General features: G+C 42.8%; 1 long non-coding RNA gene across 1 annotated transcript in view; it reads left to right on the top strand.

Moving 5' to 3' along the window:
• The window catches only part of LOC147032878 (uncharacterized), a 37439-nt gene extending 14012 nt beyond the window's left edge, over positions 1 to 23427 (top strand). The window contains exons 3-4 of the long non-coding RNA XR_015055385.1: positions 21537 to 21640; positions 22538 to 23427. This is a non-coding gene — a long non-coding RNA (uncharacterized LOC147032878). The remainder of the gene's footprint in view (positions 1 to 21536; positions 21641 to 22537) is intronic.
• The last annotated feature ends 293 nt before the right edge of the window (positions 23428 to 23720 follow it).

Below are 23720 nucleotides of genomic sequence, written 5' to 3'. Positions count from 1 at the left end.
TCATAGAACAATGTGTATTGGTGTAACAGAAAGTTATCACATCACTTGTGCAAACTTCAGTCACCATATCGTATAATTTGCTAGTAGAAATTTGTTTCAAAATATTCTCATTATATTGATATGGTAAACTGAACACATATAAAATAAAGAAAGAATATGACAATTGGCAGATGTTTGTTTCTGTAGTTGCTTTTCGAAGTTAGCGGTCCAGAAATTACATCTTTTTTTCTATTAAAAGCACTCAAATGTACATATATTTATCGAGAGGTATTCCATTAAGTAACTAGTAGTATTCCCCTGTTCATTCTGCACATTTCAATGCCAATCATGTAAAAATAGGGCGCATTGCTTGTAGTTATGGCTAATTCACTGATTTTCGGAAATGGTCAAAATTTTCTAATGGGGGTATCCTTCAGGTGTGAATATTTCATGGGCCGCACACCAAAAAATGAGGACAACAGGGCAAAATGAGTTACTGAGATCCCCATCTTTCATATGTGACCTCTTGTAGCTTTGTGTCAAGCCGGTTGATAAGTACCAAAATATCTGACCTATACCGCTGACCTAAACCATTAAACCAACACCAGGCTTTGAAAAAAGAGGAAGAAGAAAAAAAAAAGTGTTAATAATCTGGTGCTGGCACCCTGTCCAAATTCCAAACTCCTGCCCCAACCTATAGAGGGCATTGTGTCAGCAGCACAGCCACACCATCAGCCAATGATGCTACCCTGCACCAGCCTCCTCTTAGTTTGTGTTGTCACATCTTTATCTTTCCAGATCTTTGCCAATCATGTCATTGCTAGTCTCTGTAATGCTAATCGTCTTCGAATTTCACCTCCACATTTTCCATCTCATCAATTTTCAAACCCAGGAAGGTCGGTGGGTTTTTTTGATGATTCTTCCAGGGTAAGACTGTGACATTTATCAGGATTGAAAGACATGCCCCCTTTGTTAAATCAATATGAAATAAATTTTACATCAGCAGAGATTGATGCAGCTACTGTCTGCCTGTTGTTACGATGGGTTGGTATATGTCATAATAAGCAATCATCTGTAAAATGTAATATGGGGTTTTCTGGAGCATCAGAGAAGTCGTTTATGTATGGAAGAACAAGACTGCACCAAACACATGGCCTTGGGGGCTCTCCAGTCCCTACTCGTGGAGAAGAGAGAGGGTTCCATTGATTGCAATGTGGTGAGTGTGCAAGTCATGCAAGTCTGAAAGCCTTGTGTGAAGACAGCCTTGTACAGTATTCCAAAGGCTGCTAACTTTTTGCAATGGATGGATGCCCTTAATATCAAACAAGCTGACCATTTGTTTGATATTTAGGCCATCCGACCATTGTTCGGAGAGAAGTGGCAGCATGGCCAGACTTGAGTGATCAAGATGGAATCAAAACTGATGTTAAGAGATCATGATATTCAGAACGAGGAAAGGTTATGCCAGAAGTGATGATGGATTCCATGACTTTGCTTGTAATTTGTAAATTAATTCCCTGCTTTGAAGTTGAAAGTATATGTTTTTGTACCAATCTTGTGAATGGAAGTGATGTGCTGACTTCGAGCAGATTGGAGACATTCAAGAATGCGGACAGATGAGAAGAAAGGGCAGCAGAGCAGGATTTAAGAATAACAGTATGCCATATGGGCCCATTCAGACAGAACCTGCTGATGGTCAGAATTCTGTGTCCCTACTCAGGTGAGAAAGACACAAATTACAGTGAACTGTGGGTATGTTGGTGTTACTGTTAGAGGGAACTGAGCAGGATGAGTTAGGTAAAATAAATTTGGAGGCAAACACCGAGTTGAGACACCAATTCTTTCATTCTCTCAGGCAGTCTGCAGTTGTTCCAATTTGAGGTGAGAGAATGGATGGAGGAGGACCATTGACCAGAGGCAGTCTGAATAATGTGCCACCTTGAATTTGGGGAAAGAGAGTGGTTGGAGAGTTCAGATTTGAGATTAGCAGAATGATGTTTTCTAGCTTGCCTAAGAATGGACACACTTGTTATGAGCCTTAAACAGTGACTGACAGTTGCACTCAGTCAGGTTAGCTTTCCATGTTGAGGAAGCAAGCTGCTTGGCTGCAATAGCCTTGCAGCAGAATCCATTGTACCAGGGCTGAAAGGCTGGATAGGATAGCCAAAGATGGGATAAACTATTTCGAGAGAGAGAGATAGAGATAGAGATAGAGATAGAGATAGAGATTGATTGATTTTGTGAAAGTATTTCCAGGTGGAATCAATATGAGGTGTATTCGAGATAGCAACGCAATTCTTTTGTGAGAGGGCAGATTGCAGTCTCTGCCAATTGGCCTGTGCGAACAGCCAGGCATCGCAGTGTTGAGATTGCTTCCTCAAAAAAGCTGGTGAGGCACGTATGGGCATTGACAAGAACATATTAAGAGGATTCAAGAGTGGCAGAGGAGGTACCAGAGAGGTTGAATCGAAAGTTTGTCGTATTCAGATCCAGATTGAAGGACGTGTAATTACCAGAGATGTGAGTTGGGAAGTTGACAGATTGGGTGAGATCCTCTTAAGAGAGGTAACATGTGATGGTTTGGTTTTAGCTCGCAACAACAGCTTTATAATGGCATTTAATGATCTAATCCAATGTTAAATTTTCAGTGTCAAAGGGAAAGTAAGTGTGAGTGAGGCCAGTTAGTGGGGAGGAAAATGCATGTAATGTAAGACATCACAAATTGGACAAAAGTTGATTTACATATTCTCAACACACACATGCTTTAACATATTTATTCCTTTACAGTGATGGCAGAGTTCATTCTGCAAGTATAATTACTTGCACATTGTATAGGTTTTGTGTCCATTGCATTAAAACCTGTGTACAGCATTGAATTTTGGGGTCCCTCTACCTCTGTTGTTGCTTTCCTGTAAATCCTCCTCACCTCATCCCTCTCCAACTCATGTGGATAGACTAAATGATTGTGATTGTTTGATTTACAATCTTTGCAATTCTAAAAGCATGGAGCAACACAACTGCAAAAGGTCCACCATCCTTCTCATGAATAGTATTGCTTGCTGAAGTAATGGGCTGGCAGGATGGTCTAGAGTTTTGTACACTCACTTCTGAGCTATCCATCCTGAGTTTGAATCCCTACCCAGCTATAAACTGTCACTGGTGTTTCAAACGCAACGTGATTCATCAATATGTGTGCCATCCCATGGATGGACGTTAAATTGTGAGTCCAGTCTATCGGCATTAGTTGCTGGATGTTAAGGATCCCACAGTGGCCATTGTGAAGAGTAGGCAAGCTATCGCTGACACCATGGCCAAATTACAAATTCCTGCCCTGACTGACTGAGGGCATTGCATCAGCGGCACAGCTGCCCCCTGAGCCATTGATGCTGCCCCTCAGCCTTGTGCTGCACACAGAGAAAAATAAGAAGATCTGAAATGATAAAATGTGTCTTTCTAAAGATAATGTTTTATTTCGGGCCAAGCTCTACCAAAAATCTAAGTTAGTGATTGAACATAAACAAAAGCTTGAATGAGAGATAGAGAGAGGCCTTTTGGACCTGGCATTTTTGGGTTCAGCTGAAACCGAAACTTTTACACGAGCATTTGCAAGTTTTACTGGCGGTACTATAAACATGGTGTTAGATAAAATTGATGATGCAAGATTATATCAAAACATCAGTGCAGCTTTGTGTGATAGAAGGGCTGTGAAGGTCTCTCAGCAGCTAATTTAATAATAATAATCCATCCATTGGGAACACACTCTGTGCAGAGCATTGGTGCTGCCTAAGCAGTCTCCTTGGCGATTGGGCACAATCCTGGATGGGTCATCACTCTGACACATGATACCAGCAAGCTGGCACTCATTTTGCCAAGCTCAGAAGGATGACAAGCAGTCAACCCCACCTGGTATTAATTCAACAGCCAAAGGGGATTTGAACTCAGGATTCTAATATCCAAAGCCCACCATATGAACCATTAAGCCAACACCAGGCAAAATATAATAATAATACCATTCTTTTGTGTTGTAAAGGCACGTCAAGCTGCCAAGGCAGTTTCATTGGCAAGGAGGGCAGTCCTGGATTGGTCATCACTCCATTGCAGGTTACCTTGAATGGTTATTACTCCAGTACACTGGTACTCATTTCACTGATCTCAGAAGGATAACAGGCTGAGTCAACCCCACCTGGTGTTGATTCAACAGTGAACAGGAGTTCAAACTCAGGACTCTGAGGTCTTCAGCCAGCCACCTTAACTACTTGGCGAACACCATGCTTCAGCTACTAATGCTGGAATAATATTGATTTACCTTTGTATCCACACATGGATTCCACCTTTTAAAGGGCATATCTGTTTATTGGTCAACATTAGAATAACTGATGGTGATGCTGATATTGAAAGTGTCAGTATCTCAGAAGTTTGTGTTATGGAAGACAATGTAAATGAGAAAGTTGAAAAAAAAATCACTCATCCACTTGAAAGTTTTCAACATTTGAACACACTTCAACTTTACAACTTAATTAGACTTGGGGGTGTATTGGGTAGAGTGTCTACTTTGAGTCTGGGAGGTTAGTGGTTCACTTAATTAGACGTGGGGGTGTATTGGGTAGAGTGTCCACTTTGAGTCTGGGAGGTTGGTGGTTCACTTAACTAGACTTGGGGGTGTATTGGGTATAGTGTCCACATTGAGTCTGGGAGGTTGGTGGTTCACTTAACTAGACTTGGAGGTGTATTGGGTAGAGTGTCCACTTTGAGTCTGGGAGGTTGGTGGTTCACTTAATTAGACTTGGGGGTGTATTGGGTAGAGTATCCACTTTGAGTCTGGGAGGTTGGTGGTTCACTTAACTCGACTTGGGGGTGTATTGGGTATAGTGTCTACATTGAGTCTGGGAGGTTAGTGGTTCACTTAATTAAACTTGGGGGTGTATTGGGTAGAGTGTCCACTTTGAGTCTGGGAGGTTGGTGGTTCACGTAACTAGACTTGGGGGGGTGTATTGGGTATAGTAACCACCTTGAGTCTGGGAGGTTGGTGGTTCACTTAACTAGACTTGGAGGTGTATTGGGTAGAGTGTCCACTTTGAGTCTGGGAGGTTGGTGGTTCACTTAACTAGACTTGGGGGTGTATTGGGTATAGTGTCCACATTGAGTCTGGGAGGTTGGTGGTTCACTTAACTAGACTTGGAGGTGTATTGGGTAGAGTGTCCACTTTGAGTCTGGGAGGTTGGTGGTTCACTTAATTAGACTTGGGGGTGTATTGGGTAGAGTATCCACTTTGAGTCTGGGAGGTTGGTGGTTCACTTAACTCGACTTGGGGGTGTATTGGGTATAGTGTCTACATTGAGTCTGGGAGGTTAGTGGTTCACTTAATTAAACTTGGGGGTGTATTGGGTAGAGTGTCCACTTTGAGTCTGGGAGGTTGGTGGTTCACGTAACTAGACTTGGGGGGGTGTATTGGGTATAGTAACCACCTTGAGTCTGGGAGGTTGGTGGTTCACTTAACTAGACTTGGAGGTGTATTGGGTAGAGTGTCCACTTTGAGTCTGGGAGGTTGGTGGTTCACTTAACTATGGTATTCCCATGGTATTCAAGGCCATCTCCACTCATGGCTCGCAGACTTCCTCTCCTGTCGCAGTCAACGTGTGGCCCTAAATGGAGTTCTTTCATCCCCTCTTCCTGTGCAGGCTGGAGTTCCTCAAGGTAGCGTTCTGGGCCCTGTTCTTTTTCTGGTTTTCATCAATGATCTCTCGGACTCTGGAAAATCCTCTATTTCTCTTTGCCGACGACTCCACCCTCTGCCGTACCATCTGTCATCCCTCAGACCGGCAAGCAGCAGCTTCTTCGCTCACTGCAGATCTGGATAAAATCACAAACTGGTCCAACACGTGGAACATGTCTTTCAATCCAGACAAATCTCACACTCTCACTATGTCTCTTCGAAAGGACCATTTAGAAACCCCCCCATCCACTTTCTCAACAATCCTCTGGAAGAAGTCTTTTTCAAGCTTCTGGGTCTCACTATCTGCCATGACCTTTCCTGGGAAAGTCACATTTCCAACCTCGCCTCAAAAGCCAGTCGCCGACTGGGAATCCTCCATCGTGCAAAGTCCTTCCTCGGCCCTCTTGAGCTCCTGACCACTTACAAAGCTTTTGTCCGTAGCCTGATGGAGTACTGCTCTCCCCTCTGGGCTGGTGCTCCTGCCTCCCACCTTTCTCGGCTTCACGCTGTCGAAACCAGGGCATTTAAGATCATCGGCATCTCCCGCAATGAGGCTGAGTCTTTGGGCCTCTCACTCAATTGCCGCAGGTTGGTCGGTGGTCTTTCTGTCTTCTACCGACTTCTCTCCAGCCTTGCCCCCCCTGCTCTCTCTGCGATTTGTCCCCACCACATTTCCACAGGGCGCTTAAGGTCCGCCAACAACCCCCTTCTGGTAAAACTACCAAAATCACGAATCACTGCTTATCTTCACTCTTTCATTCCTCTTTTTTTTCCCACCTTTGGAATAAACTTCCTCACTCTATTCTTTCCCATTCTTCCCTCCAGGCTTTCAAAACAGCTGTTCACCACCACCTCTTATCTTCCCCCATCCAAATCCTCGATCTTTTCTACCTCCGATAATCCACCCAAGCCCACTTCCTTCAATTCCCCTGCTTTCCTTCCTGAAAGTCCCTGTAATGTCCATATTCTCTTCGCCATGTTCCCCGTCCCATCCCCATCCCTCTTCCTTCCACAGTTCACCAAATGTGTCTGTTCCCCACTGTTTTGTCCCTTCCACTCCCACCCCTCTTGTGTCATGCCTCCTTGCTGTGAGTTGTGTGTTAGCTCTCATACGAGCCTCGACCAAGGTATACAAAAAAAAAACTAGACTTGGGGGTGTATTGGGTCGAGTGTCCGCTTTGAGTCTGGGAGGTTGGTGGTTCACTTAACTAGATTTGGCGGTGTATTGGGTATGGTGTCCATATTGAGTCTGGGAGGTTGGTGGTTCACGAAACTAGATTTGGGGGGTGTATTGGTTAGAGTATGCCTGGTGTTGGCATTATGGTTAGGGTGGTCCTAGAATCCTAAGATCCTGAGTTTTAAATCCCCCTTGGCTGTTGATTTAATACCAGGTGGGGTTGACTCTGACTGTCATCCTTCTGAGGTTGGCAAAATGAGTGCCAGCTTGCTGGTATCCTGTGTCGGGGGGTGGTGACCCATCCAGGATTGTACCCACAAGCCAAGGAGACTGCTTTGGCAGTACCTACGCTCTGTACAGAGTATTGTCTCAATGGATGGATGGATGGTTAGAGTGTCCACTCTGAGTCTGGGAGGTTGGTGGTTCAAACCCTGGTCGAGTCATAGCAAAGATATAAAAATGGATCGCGTTGCTTCCTTGCTTGATGCTCAGCATAAAGAAAGATAGAGCATGGAGGGAACAACCATATGTTGGCAAGCATAGCACAGCCTTTGATGGGCCAAATGGCCCCCTCCTGCTTTGAACTTCCTTTTTCAGGGAACACTTTTAAACAAACCTCTCTCATGCAGACAAGCACAAAACAAACATAACCACCACATGACTGAATTAAACCAATAAAAGCATAACATGACTTGATCTCACTGATATAAATGAATATACCCATTATATGACTGGCATTTCATTTATAGGATGCAGGTAACAGATTGAGTAGCCATAATCAATTACTCATGTAGTGTATGTACTATTTTTTATTTTAGCCAAATATGTGAGTATTATTTTATCCAGTAGCAGGGGCTACCTGGTGCTGCCTAGTGAGGGTGGGGGGGAGGGGTACCCGGCTCTGTCCAGCTGGGTGAGCTTTTCCCGGAAGTGGTTTCAGAACGTGTTGGACATTAAAAAATGATGGAGTCATTGGCCTCAAGGTGGTTACCTTTTGCCTGCGGGCTGGCGGCAGCACTACCTGACCCCACATCCTAATATACACTTTGTAGTGGCCTTTGGTGGCCTCAAAATGGATGTCAAGGCTAACTCGCAGTAGATTAAAACCTTGCCCAGATTCGGAAGTACCTACAACTAAAACTTGGGGTCTCTAGATGCTACGGTTCAGCCATCAAAGAAGAACATACAAACGCACAAACACTTGAAAATATTTATAGATACACAAGTCTAGGTTCATAAAAAAACAATGTATGCAACAAAGGAAGGAAGTGAACAGCATACGTATGAGGACCTGACATAGGAGTGTTGGTCAAAGAGAAGTTTTATCAACTGCTGCTTTATAAAGCTCTGCTCACCCTAACTGCCGTGGGAAGCAAAGTATACGTAGCTGACGTCTCAGGCGTTGGTCTTTCATGAGAGCAAGAGGAAAGTCTAGTATTCTTCTTGGTTAAGGATAGCCTGCCATTTTACTTTTATATATTCCTAGATCATTGAAAAGACATTAAAATAATGCCTGATTTGCTGAAGGTCTGTGGAGTGGCAGTGGAAACATCTGGCAAATTCAGTGTGAAGTGACTATCACAGCTGTACAAAGTATTCTGGGCATTTCCAAGATGAGAGCGAACAGTATTTCAAGTGGTATGAGACAGTACGGTGTCATGAATTTTGTGTTGAACAACCAATGAGGAACCAGGAACGTACAGTTTAGCTGCACATCTCGGTCATAGGTGTCTCACACAGAAGTGTGTCGAAGTGCTGCAGGTGGGGTTCAAAATGATTGAACCATCGTATGTTTTTTGTCAAAGTAAACAATCATTCACTCAACTTATTTTCCTATCAGAGATACTTAATAAAATTGCATTGTGTAATGAAATAGACTTAAATGCAATGGAAGGTGAACAAGGTCTCAGTCCAGTTTACTCACCTGTTTCACTACAACATAGTGTAGCATGCACAGCATTAAGTACTGCAATTTGCTGAAATGTTTCGTGGGAAAGGACATATTTTGAATGCTTTCAAGGTGGGAAAGCAGAAGCACTCTTACCTCCAACATGCAAGTTCAGTATTTTGACAGAGTTATTCCATCTCTAAAGGATTGTGTTGCCAAGTGATTAATTTTTAGTGCAAAAAACTGATAATTAAGAAGATTGGAGTCAGTATTATTCTTGTTGTTCTCATAATTTTTACTATCATTATAGTTGTCATCATTATTATGACCATTATTATATGATACACGTAGGTTGAGCATAAGAATTTTGTTCATAATGTTGAGAGGTTCGTCGGAATTTGCCTCGGGTTTGTTCGTATGAACTAGCTCTAAGGAATGCCCTCCGAGGGGTTGAGGGAATAAGGGAGGGGATTGGGAACGAGATGACTGTGGGAAGGAAATCCACAGTATATCAGGACCAACATGCAGAGACACCTTCACCCGTGCTCTCCAAACTGTTTGAAGTACCGCAAGAGCACGGTTTTGATCCTGTATTGAGGAGCAACATGATCTCCAGCAGCATATTGGAGTGTCTTGATAAGCACAGCGCAAGTGCGTGACATGTTCTCCTTGAGAGGGGAGGATGGATTGGGAAAGTTGTTGGGATGAATGGAAGTTTGTTGCGACGTTTGAAGTTGGGATGAATGGTGGTTTGAAGTTTTGGTAATCATCTCGTTAATCCAGTCCGAAGTAGTCCCATTTTTGCTGGCGGGAGACTAGACGCTGCCGAATTGCTCTCACGAAAATAAGTATAAACGCCAGGATGGTTTGGCATACGAAAGTGAAAATTCCAAGAACGTGAAAGTAATGTACAGGGTTTTCCATACATCTTATTATTCCCATGTGTTATTATACCTGTTTAGAATTATATATATTTATATATATATAATTCCAAACAGCTATAATAAAAACCGTAAAATAAATAAATAAATAAAAAACGAATCCTGGCAGGATGGCCGACAGGCACGCACACTTGCCTCTAAGCTATTTATCCTGGGTTCAAATCCCGACCCAGCTTTCAACTGTCGTCCTGGTGCTTCACTGGCAGGGTGATTCATCAATGGTTGGACCATCCCTCGGATTGATGTTAAACTGGGCGATCCATCTGCCAGGAATCGTTGATGAATTTTAAAGATGCCACGGTGTCCTTCGTGAAGAGTAGGTGAACTATTACTGGCACTCTGAACAAATTCCAAATTCCTCCATGAACTACTGCAGGGAAGGCAATGGCAAACCATCCAGGATGCTTGCCAAGAAACTGCTTCGGCAGCACTGACACTTTGTAACAGAGTATGGTACATCACAATTAGAACATATATATATATATATATATATATATATATATATATATATATATATATATATATATATATATATATATATATATATATATATATATATATATATATATATATATATATATATATATATATATATATATATATATATATATATACACACACAATATATACACTATTTATACACAATACACACACGCACACATTCACTACCCACACGCTGTTGTCACATGATGGGTCTCAGTAATGCCTCAATGGTTCAATTGAATTTGCCAAATAAATTATGTGCCACAGACCCAATGGTCTTAATAACCTTCTCACCGTTGTTCTATCACAAGGAATAGCTCAATGATAAGGCCTTACAATTGTAACCAAAATTTTACTTTGTGCAAGCTCAACAGTGCCTGATAAATAAAGGACCCAGACAGCTCGTTTACAAAAAGAAACTAAAATATTTTAAACCCTTCAACTTAATAAAATGGTTAACCACAAATAGATGTTAAATCCTTTACTTCAATAAATGTTCTGACAGGGTGGTGTGGAGGAAGCACACTTATCTGCACACTTATCTGTGAGCTGTCTGGTCAGGGTTCAAATCTTGGCCCAACTACAAATTACTGGATTGGTGATTTTCAGGCAGAGCATTAAGTGTGCTGTCTCTTGGATGTCCGATAAGTCGGTGACTCATGTTCTGAAAATAAATGGTGGGCAATATAAACATCTTATAGTTTCTTTCAATTAACAGTAGGCAAGTTCTCATCAGAGGACCCCAATTTTCTCTTTGTAAAAGAGTTCTACTTTGTGGAAGTTGGTATTGCAAGCCGTATCTAGAGGGCTGCGATCGGAGATCGCTGATGGTTCCCAGTAGGGCCAACTCGTTATAATAGCTCTTGAAATTCTGCCTCATAATGAAAAAGCGATCATAAAATAGTGAAAAATAATAATTTAATATCGAAAATATTTAGATAATTGGAAATTGGAGAAAAATAAATAATTGAGCATTAAAAGAATAATAATAATAAAAAATTAAAAATTTCTATAAATCGTTATTGTCTACATGGTACGTACCGGTCGTTACAAAATCAATATACCCAAACACTAATACATAATACCATAATCTGTAGCCCTACTCTCTCGAATTCACTTACCGGTATGCTGTACCTCATTTCATTGAGCAAATGTGAGCTTGATTAGGTTCACCCACAAACTCCGTTGACTGACTGTTTACTCGTATTGAGTGAAAAGACTCTGTTTCCATACAATGGGATATTTCTACAGACATGGGCGTTTCCTTCCCAGCAAGCCTTGTGGCAAAGGTCACATGTATTTGTTTAGAAAACCAAAAGGATGGAAGCTATTGCCTTGCATCTGAAAATCTCAAACAGCATTAAGGAATGCAGAAACAACTTTGACACTGGAGGAAGCCATCCGGCCCATCATGCCTGCATTCTATCAGCATCTTGCCTACTTAATTTCACAGGGGGGAGGGAGGATGAATAAGGAGGAGAGCAGAGGAGCAGACAAACAGAAATCATCTTGGTTTAAAAAAAAAAAATTCACATTCTTTGTTTTTTTTTGGAGGAGGATGGTTGGAAGTTGAGGAATTTGAACAAACACCGAGAGCGCATCTACTTTTTCATGGCCCCATTGATTTTAGATACCCATATAATTCCAGTTTAAACTCATCTAGTGTTTCTGCTGTCACTACCAATCCAGGGACACCATTCCATGCATCAACTTCTCTCTGAGTCAAAGTCCCCTGGCCTTACCAAGTCCTAATTCTCTCCTCTTCTTTATTTTTAGGCTGTAGTCCCTATCCGTGCCTGACTCCAATGAGCCGTTGAAGATATCGGTGAAACATCATGCTTCGGTGCTCTGTCTGACACCTCCCTCAATACTCTCGGATGAATTCGGTATTATCTAGCCCCGGAGCTTTATCTTCTGCTTTCCTAGCTCTTTCTTTACTTCCGCTGCTCCTACAAGGAAATCCTCCCTTCCTCACCTTTGAGACAGATTCTCTCAGCGACTGCTAATTCCCCTGACTATTCTTGTAAAAGATGTTGAAGCAAAATAACTGTGTAATACGCATGCCATGTTACTTTAATCACCAACCAATCTTCCTCTCCTATCCCTCAGTCTGTGCACACTTGTCTTCACCATTTACCATAAAAAATACTTTGCTAATATATTTAATATTATTGGCCATATCCTTCTCACATTATTTATTGGCTTGCCTCGTTTTTAGTCCCCGACCGGTTTCACCGGAGCAAACTATGGGTTTGCTCTCCGTCCGTCTACTTTAGACCCATTGGCTGGACAGCTGGTCTTACTCCACCCCAATAAAATAATGTGCCACCATTGCATGAAGCAGCACAGATTGGCAGGCCTCAGGCTCAAGGCCTGGGTCCATGGCCTAGTGCAATTGGAATTATCCCAGGTATGTCCATAACCATGATGTATTATAAATGGACCTCAGCCGTACACATGTTTTTGCTTCATGTATGAACATCGCATTATTTTTATTATTTTAGACACCGAGCGTGACATAAACACCACCCAAATATATGAACATTCATTGGGACCTGTAGGGGCATGTTTTGCAATACTGAACAATTCTCCCTCTTGTTTTCTTAACTAACCCATGCCCGTCTGCAAGATCTTAGATGGGAGTTGGGAGACAATGATATCACTGGACCACCATGCCCATTGATTGGTGGGATGCACACCTCACCACCATGCCCATTGTGGGATGGGATGCACGCTGCACCATCATGTCTGTTGTGGGGGGGGATGCACACCGCACCACCTTGCCCGTTGTGGGATGAGATGCACTCCTCACCACCATGCCCGTTGTGGGGGGGGTCATGCACTCCTCACCACCATGCCCATTGTGAGATGGGATGCACATCCCACCATCATGCTCGTTGTGGGATGGGATGTATGTCGCACCACTATTCCCATTGTGGGATGAGATGCACGCCACACCATCATGCCCATTGTGAGATGGGATGCACGCTGCACCATCATGCCGATGGTGGGGTGAGATGCACGCCACACCACCATGCCCATTGTGGGGTGCGATGCACGCCACAACACCATGTCAATTGTGGGGGGATGCACACCACAGCATCATGCCCATTGTGAGATTGGATGCACTCCACACCACCGTGCCCATTGTGGGGTGGGATGCATTCCACATCACCATGTCCACTGTGAGATGGGATTCACTCCACACCACCATTCCCATTGCGAGATTGGATGCACTCCACACCACTATGCCCATTGTGTGGGAATACACTCCACACCATCATGCCTATTGTGAGATTGGATGCACTCCACAGCACCGTGCTGATTGTGAGATTGGATGCACTCAACACCACTATGCCCATTGTGTGGGAATGCACTCCACACCATCATGCCCATTGTGAGATTGGATGCACTCCACACCACCATGCCCATTGTGGGGTGGGATGCACTCCACACCACCATGTCCATTGTGGGGGGATGCACTCCACACCACCATGTCCATTGTGTGGGAATGCACTCCACACCATCATGCCCATTGTGAGATTGGATGCACTCCACACCACCATGACCATTGTGAGATGGGATGCACGTCTCACCACCATGCCCTTTGTGGGTTGGGATGCACTCCACACCACCATGTCAATTATGGGCTGGGATGCACTCCACACCACCATGTCCATTGTGTGATTGGATGCACTCCACACCACCATGCCCATTGTGGGGTGGGATGCACTCCACACCACCATGTCCATTGTGGGGGGATGCATGCCTCACCACCATGCCCTTTATGGGATGGGATGCACTCCACATCACCATGCCTATTGTGAGATGGGATGCACGCCTCACCACCATGCCCTTTGTGGGGTGGGATGCACTCCACATCACCATGCCTATTGTGAGATTGGATGCACGCCTCACCACCATGCCCTTTGTGGGGTGGGATGCACTCCACATCACCATGCCCATTGTGGGTGGGATGCACTCCACACCACCATGCCCATTGTGAGATGGGATGCACACCTCACCACCATGCCCTTTGTGGGGTGGGATGCACTCCACATCACCATGCCTATTGTGAGATGGGATGCACGCCTCACCACCATGCCCTTTGTGGGGTGGGATGCACTCCACATCACCATGCCCATTGTGGGTGGGATGCACTCCACACCACCATGCCCATTGTGTGGGGATGCATGCCACACCACCATGCCCATTGTGAGATGGGATGCACTCCACATAACCATGCCCTTTGTGGGGTGAGATGCACTCCACATCACCATGCCCTTTGTGGGTTGGGATACACTCCTCACCACCATGTCCATTGTGTGATTGGATGCACTCCACACCACCATGCCCTTTGTGGGTTGGGATACACTCCTCACCACCATGCCCGTTGTGGGATTGGATACACTCTACATTGCTTTACTGCAGAAAGTGAAAGTGTCGAAAATACAGAGCTCAATAGCTTATCATTTTGAGGTGTTTTCAGGCTTCCCGTCAGGACGACAATAATATGGCAGCATTTAAAATACTATTTCATCTATCTATAATTCCAGGTGTGTGTGTGTGTGTGTGTGTGTGTGTGTGTCTTTGTGTGTGTCTCTGACCGCTGTTTCTCGACAACCTCTGGTCCGATCTAATTGAAACTTCCCAGGTATATTGCTGGGGTCCTGAGGATGTGCCTTTTCAAGATTTGATATTAATCGGACAAGTGCTCCCCAAGTTATGGTCATTTATTGACCAAACCAATGACAGGACACGTTGCTGCGGCCATTAATTTACCAAACCAATAACAAGACACGTTGCTGCGTAGGCGTGGCTGTGTAGGCCGGTGCGCGGCTGGCCGACGATGACGTCACGTACCGTGCCGGTTACGATGGGGATCGATCGGTGCCTCAGTGACCGTGGCGTACGAGTGGCAATGGTCAATGGCAGCGAATGTCATGGCAAGCAAAGACAGGGAGGTAAACTTGATTTTAATTAACTCTGTGTGTGTAAGTATCACAGCAGTTGTTACTTCAATGCAAGCGATAATTCGTGGGATGAATGTAAACATTCTGTATGGGCACGCACCACTTCCGGATAGTGATGACTTACTGTACTCTAATAATTTCTCGATTTCTTATGCGCATTTATAGATAAACATAATGCCCCAATCCAGTCGTTGTTTACGAGAGCGAAGGAACGGCCTGTGTGGTTGTTTGAAAGTTTTTTTTTGGGGGGGGGGGGCGTTGCACATACGGCCACGTACGTACGGGCACGCTAGAGTGAAGGAACGGCCTGTGTTGTTGTTTCTGGCACGCGGTTTGAAAGTTTTTTTTTTTGCATGTACGGCCACGCACGTACGGGAACGCACTAGTTAATTATAAATCGTCGAATCGATGTTCTAATTTAAGTTCAATTCACCAAGTGACTCGTGATGGGAAATGCCACATCAGAAAAAGGAACATAATATGAATACGCAGCTTTGAATATACATGTACTTCTCTTTTCACCTGCCACATATCACAGGTCGACAAGAGCTTCTGTCGCTGCGTTTGTTGGTGTTCTTGTTGGGGGTCGATTTTTGAAACGTTTACCCATTGGTCGGACAGCTGCCGAACCCACATCTGTGGCTTGACTCCACCCACCATGGCACCCAAACAAAATGATATGGCTGCTTTCTTGGTTTTCCGGCGGGTCCAACACATCTGGCCTGTAGGCCTCTGTTGGTGATACACTGTCTAGCTTTGTTGCTTCAGATTTCCATTGGCTTTGTTTGGATTGAGTGTTAATCACAATGAGGGACACCAACAAAATATAATCATATGTCGAATGAAAATTATTCGTCAGGCTTAATCAAGTCTGTCAGAATCCACAGTAATCAAGTGTTACATTATGTAATCAAGTATTACGTTACAACGTGAATTACTAAAAAAAAAAAAAGAAGTGTTACCTCGTTTGTAAATGGCCCCTTGTTGGGGTTAAACAATCCATGACCACGTAACGAATCAGCTCGTTCGGATATAACCGTGGTGGAGGTTGACATGGATTAGAGGTGTCGAGTTAATATTTTAATAACGTGGTAAGTGTGCGTTTCCTTATCGGACCGTGACGGGATTTTTTCACAGGTTGTGACCACAGTGCGTTCTGATATTCGTCAGGTTCATCATTATAAGGTCTATCGAAGTCGTGTTTGTTTGTGGTCAATACTCGTGGAGGGGGAGGAAAAGACGAGAAAATTTATTGCACACGAATTGAATGATCAAAAGCATTATCTTAAATTTCATTTTCACAGGTAAACAACTACATTCTCACAGGTAAACAACTACATTCTCACACGTAAACAATTACATTCTCACAGGTAAACAACTACATTCTCACAGGAAAACAACTACATTCTCACAGGAAAACAATTACATTCTCGCAGGTAAACAATGACATTTTCACAGGTAAACAATTACATTCTCTTAGGGAAACGATTTCATTCTCACAGGTACACAACTACATTCTTACAGGTAAACAATTACATTCTCACAGGTAAACGATTACATTCTCACAGGTAAACAATTACATTCTCACAGGTAAACAATTACATTCTCACAGCTAAACGATTACATTCTCACAGGTAAACGATTACATTCTCACACGTAAACAATTACATTCTCACAGGTAAACGATTACATTATTACAGGTAAGCAATTACATTCTCACAGGTAAACAATTACATTCTCACAGGTAAACAACTACATTTTCACAGGTAAACAATTACATTCTCAAAGGTAAACATGAGCCTCATAAAGGATAATGACAGGATCTGATCAAATTTAAAAATACATCGAGGCAGGTACTAATCGTTCGCTGAGTCTTTTAGCGAGTTCCAGGTTCCAGGCTTCTGCGGTGCTTCCTGGCAAACTGATCCACCACCCTTTCCTCATCAACCTCAACGTCATAGTGAATGTCCATTCAGGCCAACGCAGACAACATGTCTTGGGTCATGCTTGCCCATAGGTAGGTGGGCTGCCTGCTTTGTTAACAAGTGTAGATTAACTGGGCCTGGCCGCCAGTTAAATCAGTATTTTGTTGTCACTTGTCATCACCAAAATCATTATTGGAACCGTATCGAAACTATAAGAGGTGTGTGTGTGTGTGTGTGTGTGTGTGTCTATTTCTCTCAGAGATGGCTGAATGGATCTTCGTCTAACTTTTAGAGGGTCATCAGTGAATGACGGGGAGTGTTTTGTGCAATAATAAAATTGAAAAATAAGTTCGATTTTTGGGGATTTTAAAATTTTAATCGCTGTATCGTGCCTAATCATTTGTAGCTACCTGAAAGATAATATTAAATTATCCCCGACCCCATTCCTTTAAGTGAGTGTGGGGAAGTGTTTTAGGCCCCCCACACAAAAATCGACCGGGCAACGCTGGGTACCCCTGCTTGTGTCTAACACATACTTTCTCTGCGCATCATATTTGCTCCTTGAATGTTTCCCCTTTATCTGATGCTGAATGCCCTTCTGTTAGCTTGTCTCAAACTAAAGCACATAACTCTTTCCTCATACCTATAAGGTTAATCTTTCTGAAATGTAATAGTAACTTTATTATCCCTTTTCTAATTGTATTCTAACTATTCACAGAATACTTGCACACACTATGTTATGGTCACTTGTCCCTAAATTCTCCCCGTCCTCAAACTTCTCCACCATATTTGGAGGAGCATTACTTAAAAGGAGGTCCAACACGTTCACTCGATGTAGAAATTCCTCCTGTGCTCTGCACTTTTATTAGGCCCCTGTTTGACTTTGTCTGAAACGGGGGCTTAAGGATTTGGTCTCAATTTTCGTGGCAGTGTGTGCGTGCGGCCGCAACCAAATCTCGGACATGTATGGACCAATTTTTTTTCGAACTTGGCACAAAGGCAACAAATGATGGTGTACATAAAGCACATCATTTTGTTTCATGATGCGATCAAAGATGGCCGACTTGCGGCCATTTTAGTTGTAAAAAAAAAAACCCAGTGTCGAACACATCCTCAAACATTTCTCGGACATGCCTTTTCTGGTTCAAACTTGGCACACAGATAAGGAATGATGGCAAACATATGCGTATCATTTTTTTTTTTCGAGATCAGATGCAAGATGGCCGACTGGCAGCTATTTTGTTGCTCGAATGTGTCCCCAACCATTTCTCAGACATGCATGGTCCAATTTTGTTCAAACTTGGCACAAGCACAGTAAATGATGGCATACATGTGCACCTCATGTTATTTTTCAATCTGATCAAAGATGGTTGACTGGTAGACTGGTGGCCATTTTAGTTGGACATAAATATGGGCTACCCCTTTAACTCCGTACAGCAAAATTACTAAAACAATGAGGGCTATGACAGTTTATGTCTTTTAATTGTTTTTCTTGGAACAAATTTATCACTGGAAAATTATATCCCCCATAATTCAATTCTATTTCCTGAGCAGTGAGCGTGTGCCTTTCATAATTCTTCATGAACCCTTCTATCCTCTTTCATGACACCAGGATCCTGATAAAACCATTCTGCACATATCTTACTCTTCTTACAATCTCCAGTCTCTATCCAAACAGAATCCATTACTTTAATTCTCTCCTCACTTTTCACTGCAAACCTTGCTACCCCCTTTCTTTTTGCCCCCTTTCTGTTTGGTCAAAGACCATAAAGCTGGAGACAGTTCCTTTTCCCCCTTAGTCCCAGGTTATACACAGGAAGTCATCTTCAAAAAAGCTGCTGAAATATCATTTGGCATGCTCTCCAATCTCATGCCAGCAGATGGAACATTGCATTGGTCGAGTCGCATTATCATTTTCTTAATTGAGGGTCTCATCTAGTTGCTGTTTTGCAATTGGAAAATTGCTGGTACATCGGGCATAAGAGAATATGCAGGCTGGCAAGGTGTCACGTGTGAGAAATTTAAAGGACTTCAGTCGCATCTCAGCTTCGCTGTTACTCAAGGATGTGCATCGTTCTGTGAAGCAATGTCAGGATAAAATGCAAAAGCTTAAATTTGTGTACAAGAAATAAAGGAGCACTATTGCTAAAGTATGGTACTGCCAAAAACAAGCCAACACTATGAGAAATGACACCTTCTTTGGGAACAGACCTGCAACGGCTTGTCATGCATACATACAGTTATGCAGTCAAGTCGCCTGCAGCACGTAAGGAAGTTATTGTTAGCGAATGCTTATTGGACTCGGATATCAATTATGAATTTTATTTGCTGTTTGCATTTTTGCTGAGGTATGGCGATGCTGCTGATACAATGCCCTTCCACATGAAGTAAATAATTTATAATTTGGCCAAACTGCCAGTGATAGCAACACCCTTGTCATCATTGAAAGAAACCATAGGATATTTAATGATTGCAAACAGGACACCAATTAAAAAAAAAAAAAATTCAGACTATGATCCCTATCCTGGCCTGACTCCAATGATAGCAATACCCTTAGCCTGGTGTTGGCTTAACGGTAAGGGTGGCTGGCTTAAGATCTTCAGGTCTTGAGTTTGAGCCCCTGTTGTGCGATTAAATAACACCAGGTGGGTTGACTCAGCCTGTCATCCTTCCAAGATTGGAAAAATGAGTACCAGCTTTCTGGGAACAGAGGGCACTGCATCAGCAGAACAGCTATGCACCCAGCAATGATGTAACCATCAGTCACAGGCTGCATACGAAATGATAAGTAATACCCTTGACAGGTCACCAGCCTAATTTACATATGAAGAACAGTACACTTAATGATGTGACAACCTACCAACAATGACGATTCCAACAGTTTATAGTGGGGTCAAGAATCACACCTATAAAAAAATCTTCTTCTCTGAAACGGCTGAACAGATCAAGGTGAAACTTTACAGTATGATCGCCTATCCATGACGAACAAAAAGTTCTCCACCTATAACGTCATAGGTCACATGGTTTGGCAGCTATGAGTTTTTTTTTTTCATTCTCTCCTCCATAATGGCTTGACAAATTGCAGGGAAACTTCACTCACATGTTCCCCAAGCCTTGGGGATACCAGGGTGTTTACAAATAATTAATAGGTCACATGGTTTGACAGCCATATTGGATTGAACGAAAATCTTTAAAAAAAAAAATATATTTCTCTTGAACTGCATCATCGAGCGACGTGAAACGTCACAATTATGGTGTACGAGCGATGTGGAATATATGTTTTAAATTTCAACCTGATCGGACACATGGTCTGGTGGCCAGAGTTATTTAATTATTTGAATCTGCGTTCAGGGATTTAAATCAAACTTGGTACAAGTATGTACAATGATGTAATAATATGGGAGCAGGCATATCTGGCAACATCGCGATGTCAAAGAGTGCCTTTCTCGTTCTTACCTTGTTGTTTTCTTCATTCATTGCCATATGAATGGTGAACGCTTTAATCTGGCAGAAGTAGATACATTTATCTTCGGTGACATACTTATGATTTGGGGTTATTTTGCCTCAAGGCCTTGGGATGATTTTACATCCCCATCTCTGTACAACACAGGGTCACGTGAGTTTGTTGACTGCTGCGAGCAATGACTGGGTTACACAACACACAATGCATGGCTTGCCGGAACACGAGTCTTGTCCTCTAACGTTTGTAGACAAATGCCAACAAAACTCCCTTTGTTAGATTGTAGGATTGCCAGGCTGTGACTCATCCTGGCAAATTGAGATGAAAGTTTTTCTTCATCAAAATATCTGACTCATTTATCTCATTGTTTCTTTCAACCTATAGAAGGCAATCACTCACATTTCCACCATGGCATTCGTACACTGTGTTTCAAAATATTTTTGGATGCTAAGGATTGCGTGTTTTTAATATCCTGTTGAATATCAGAAAAATGAGGTTTACTGGGGGGTTGCAGGATGGCTTACAGGTACGCACACTCACCTCTAAGATGTCAAGCCTGGCTTTGAATCCCGACCCAGCTATGGTGATTCACAGGCAGGGTGATTCATCAATGTGTGTGCCATCCCTCAGATGGACGTTAAACTGGGTGTCCCATCTGTCGGAATTAGTTGGTGGACGTTAAAGATGCTACAGTATCCTTTGTGAAGAGTGGGCGAGCTATCGCCGGCACCATTAATATATTACAAATTCCTGCCCTGACTTCCCGAGTCTGAGTGGCGACCCGACCATGATTATAACCTAGTAACTGCTTCAGCAGCACCAACGCTCTGAATAGGGCATGATGGTACATGATGATGATGATGATGATGATGATGATGATGATGATTTGGCCAGCTGCCAGTGACAGCAACACCCTTGTCTTCATTGAAAAAAACAAGAAACCACAGGAAGTTTAATGATTGCAGATAGGTCACCATTTTTTTTTCTATATTTTCAGGCTATGATCCCTATCCTGGCCTGACTCCAATGACAGCAACACTGGCTAATTAAGATCTTCCAGTCTTGAGTTCGAGCCCCTGTCGTGCTGTACATTAACACCAGGTGGGTTGACTCAACCTGTCATCCTTCCGAGGTTTGCTAAATGAGTATCAGCCTGCTGGTAACAGAGGGCACTGCATCACCGGCACAGCCGTGCTCCCACAAATGATGTAATGTTGATCCCAGCAATGGCGCATAAACACAATTGTTCTGGAGTTACTGGGTGAATTTCTGATGTTCTCCATCCTACATTAAGATACAATACGTCAATAAATAGATGTTCAAATAACAATAAAATTTCAAATGTACAAAACACAAGAACCATATAATACTATAACATGAAGACTGACCATGCCTATAATCATTGGCTATTTGTTATTTCAGTTCAACTTGTTTGTTTGTGATGCTTATATCTGAAAGCTACAGATCCAAAATACTGTGTTGATTTGTGCATTGTCTTTCAATACCCTTCAAATTCATGGAAAAGTACAGCAATGTGTCCTAATGTTCCTCTTCTGCATGAAACGTGCAAATTCCTCTGTCTGAGCTGTTCGGAAAGATATATTCCACTATTTGTGTTGAATCATAAACCGACTTTGGGATGTGCATCTTCCGCGACTTATTCATTTATGGCGTAAAACGTTTACCAGTTGGGAAATAAATTTATATACTTATTGATTCTACTTCTACTTCTACTTCTACTTCTACTTCTACTTCTTTTTCACCTCCTTCTTCTTCTTCTTCTTCTTCTTCTTCTTCTTCTTCTTCTTCTTCGTTATCTGCAGCACAAGGCTGCGTGTAGTATCATTGGCTGATGGTGCAGCTATGCTGCTGATGCAAAGTCCGTTTTTGTAGATTAGGACAGGAATTTGTAATTTTGTCAGGATGCCGGCGATAGCTCGCCTACTCTTCATGAAGGACACCACGGGATGTTTAATGTCCACCGACGAATGCCTGCAGATTGGACACCCAGTTGAACGTCTATCCGAGGGACAGCGCACACATTGATGAACCATCTTGCCTGCTAAGCACCAGGACGACAGTTTGTAGTTGGGTCAAGATTCAAACCCAGGCTAGACAGCTTAAAGGCGAGTATGCATACCTCTCGGCCATCCTGCCAGCCTGATACTTATCGATAACTAGCATAAAAGCCCATAAAAAATGATGGGTTAGAATTGTTTTATTCAAAATATTCAGAGACTGGAAGATATGATGTTTTGTAGCAAGAAAAGGCGTGTTTTTTTTACACTACATGTTCAAATGTTATCCTACTTTCTTTATCTTCTGGGACCTTACATTTCGAGGGTACAGCCTCATCAGCGTGTGAAATCCTGAAGCCTTGGCCTAGCGTCAGGTGTGCTTATATCTTCTTTATTTTTTAGACATCACACGTACGTAAATGAACACTCGTTTTACTCTGCATGCATTACACACCACGTGTAGCGAATTTCACTCCCTGCACCTTGTATTTATTGTTATATATATATATTTTTTTAACCGTTTCTGTACACCACCATTGAGGCCTGGCTGCAAGTCACTGTCCACATTTCCAAAAGAAGAGACGTAACTGCTCTTTAATGGAAAATGTTTTTCAAGTGTTTTTTTATCCTGAAAAAATAGACCGTAGTGAACACACAGTCGAGTTAAAAGACTGTCCTTTAAAACCCTTCTTAAATCATCCTTTTGAAGGGGGACAGACATCACACAAACAAATACACAAACACACATTGTGTTATATATGGTAGAATGTATAGAACACAGGATAATGCAAACTCTACAAAGCAAATATTTATTGTTCTTTGACTTAACAGTGTATCCTTCTGGTTGCTCAATAAAAAATAATCTAGGAAGAGTATATTTAACTGTATTTCAACTCTCCCATATGCTATATTAAGCCTGGTGTTGGCTCAGTGGTTAGGGTGGTGGCTTGGGATCCAAGGGTCCTGAGTTCAAGCCTCGTTGCCCGCTGAATTACTTCACCAGGGGGTTGACTCAACCTGCCATCCTTCAGAGGTCGGCAAAATGAGTACCAGCTTGCTGGGATGATCCAGTCATTCGAGTATCCTGCGTCGGAGTGGCGACCCGTCCAGGATTGTGCCCAATAGCCAAGGAAACTGCTTCAGCAGCACCGACGCTCTGCACA

Source organism: Eptatretus burgeri, chromosome 2 (genome assembly GCF_056783735.1).
Source record: "Eptatretus burgeri isolate ZD-2024b chromosome 2, Ebu_testis_v1, whole genome shotgun sequence".
Lineage (NCBI taxonomy): Eukaryota > Metazoa > Chordata > Myxini > Myxiniformes > Myxinidae > Eptatretus > Eptatretus burgeri.
Note: the sequence above shows the minus strand (reverse complement) of the source record. Positions and strands in the feature narration are given on the sequence as shown.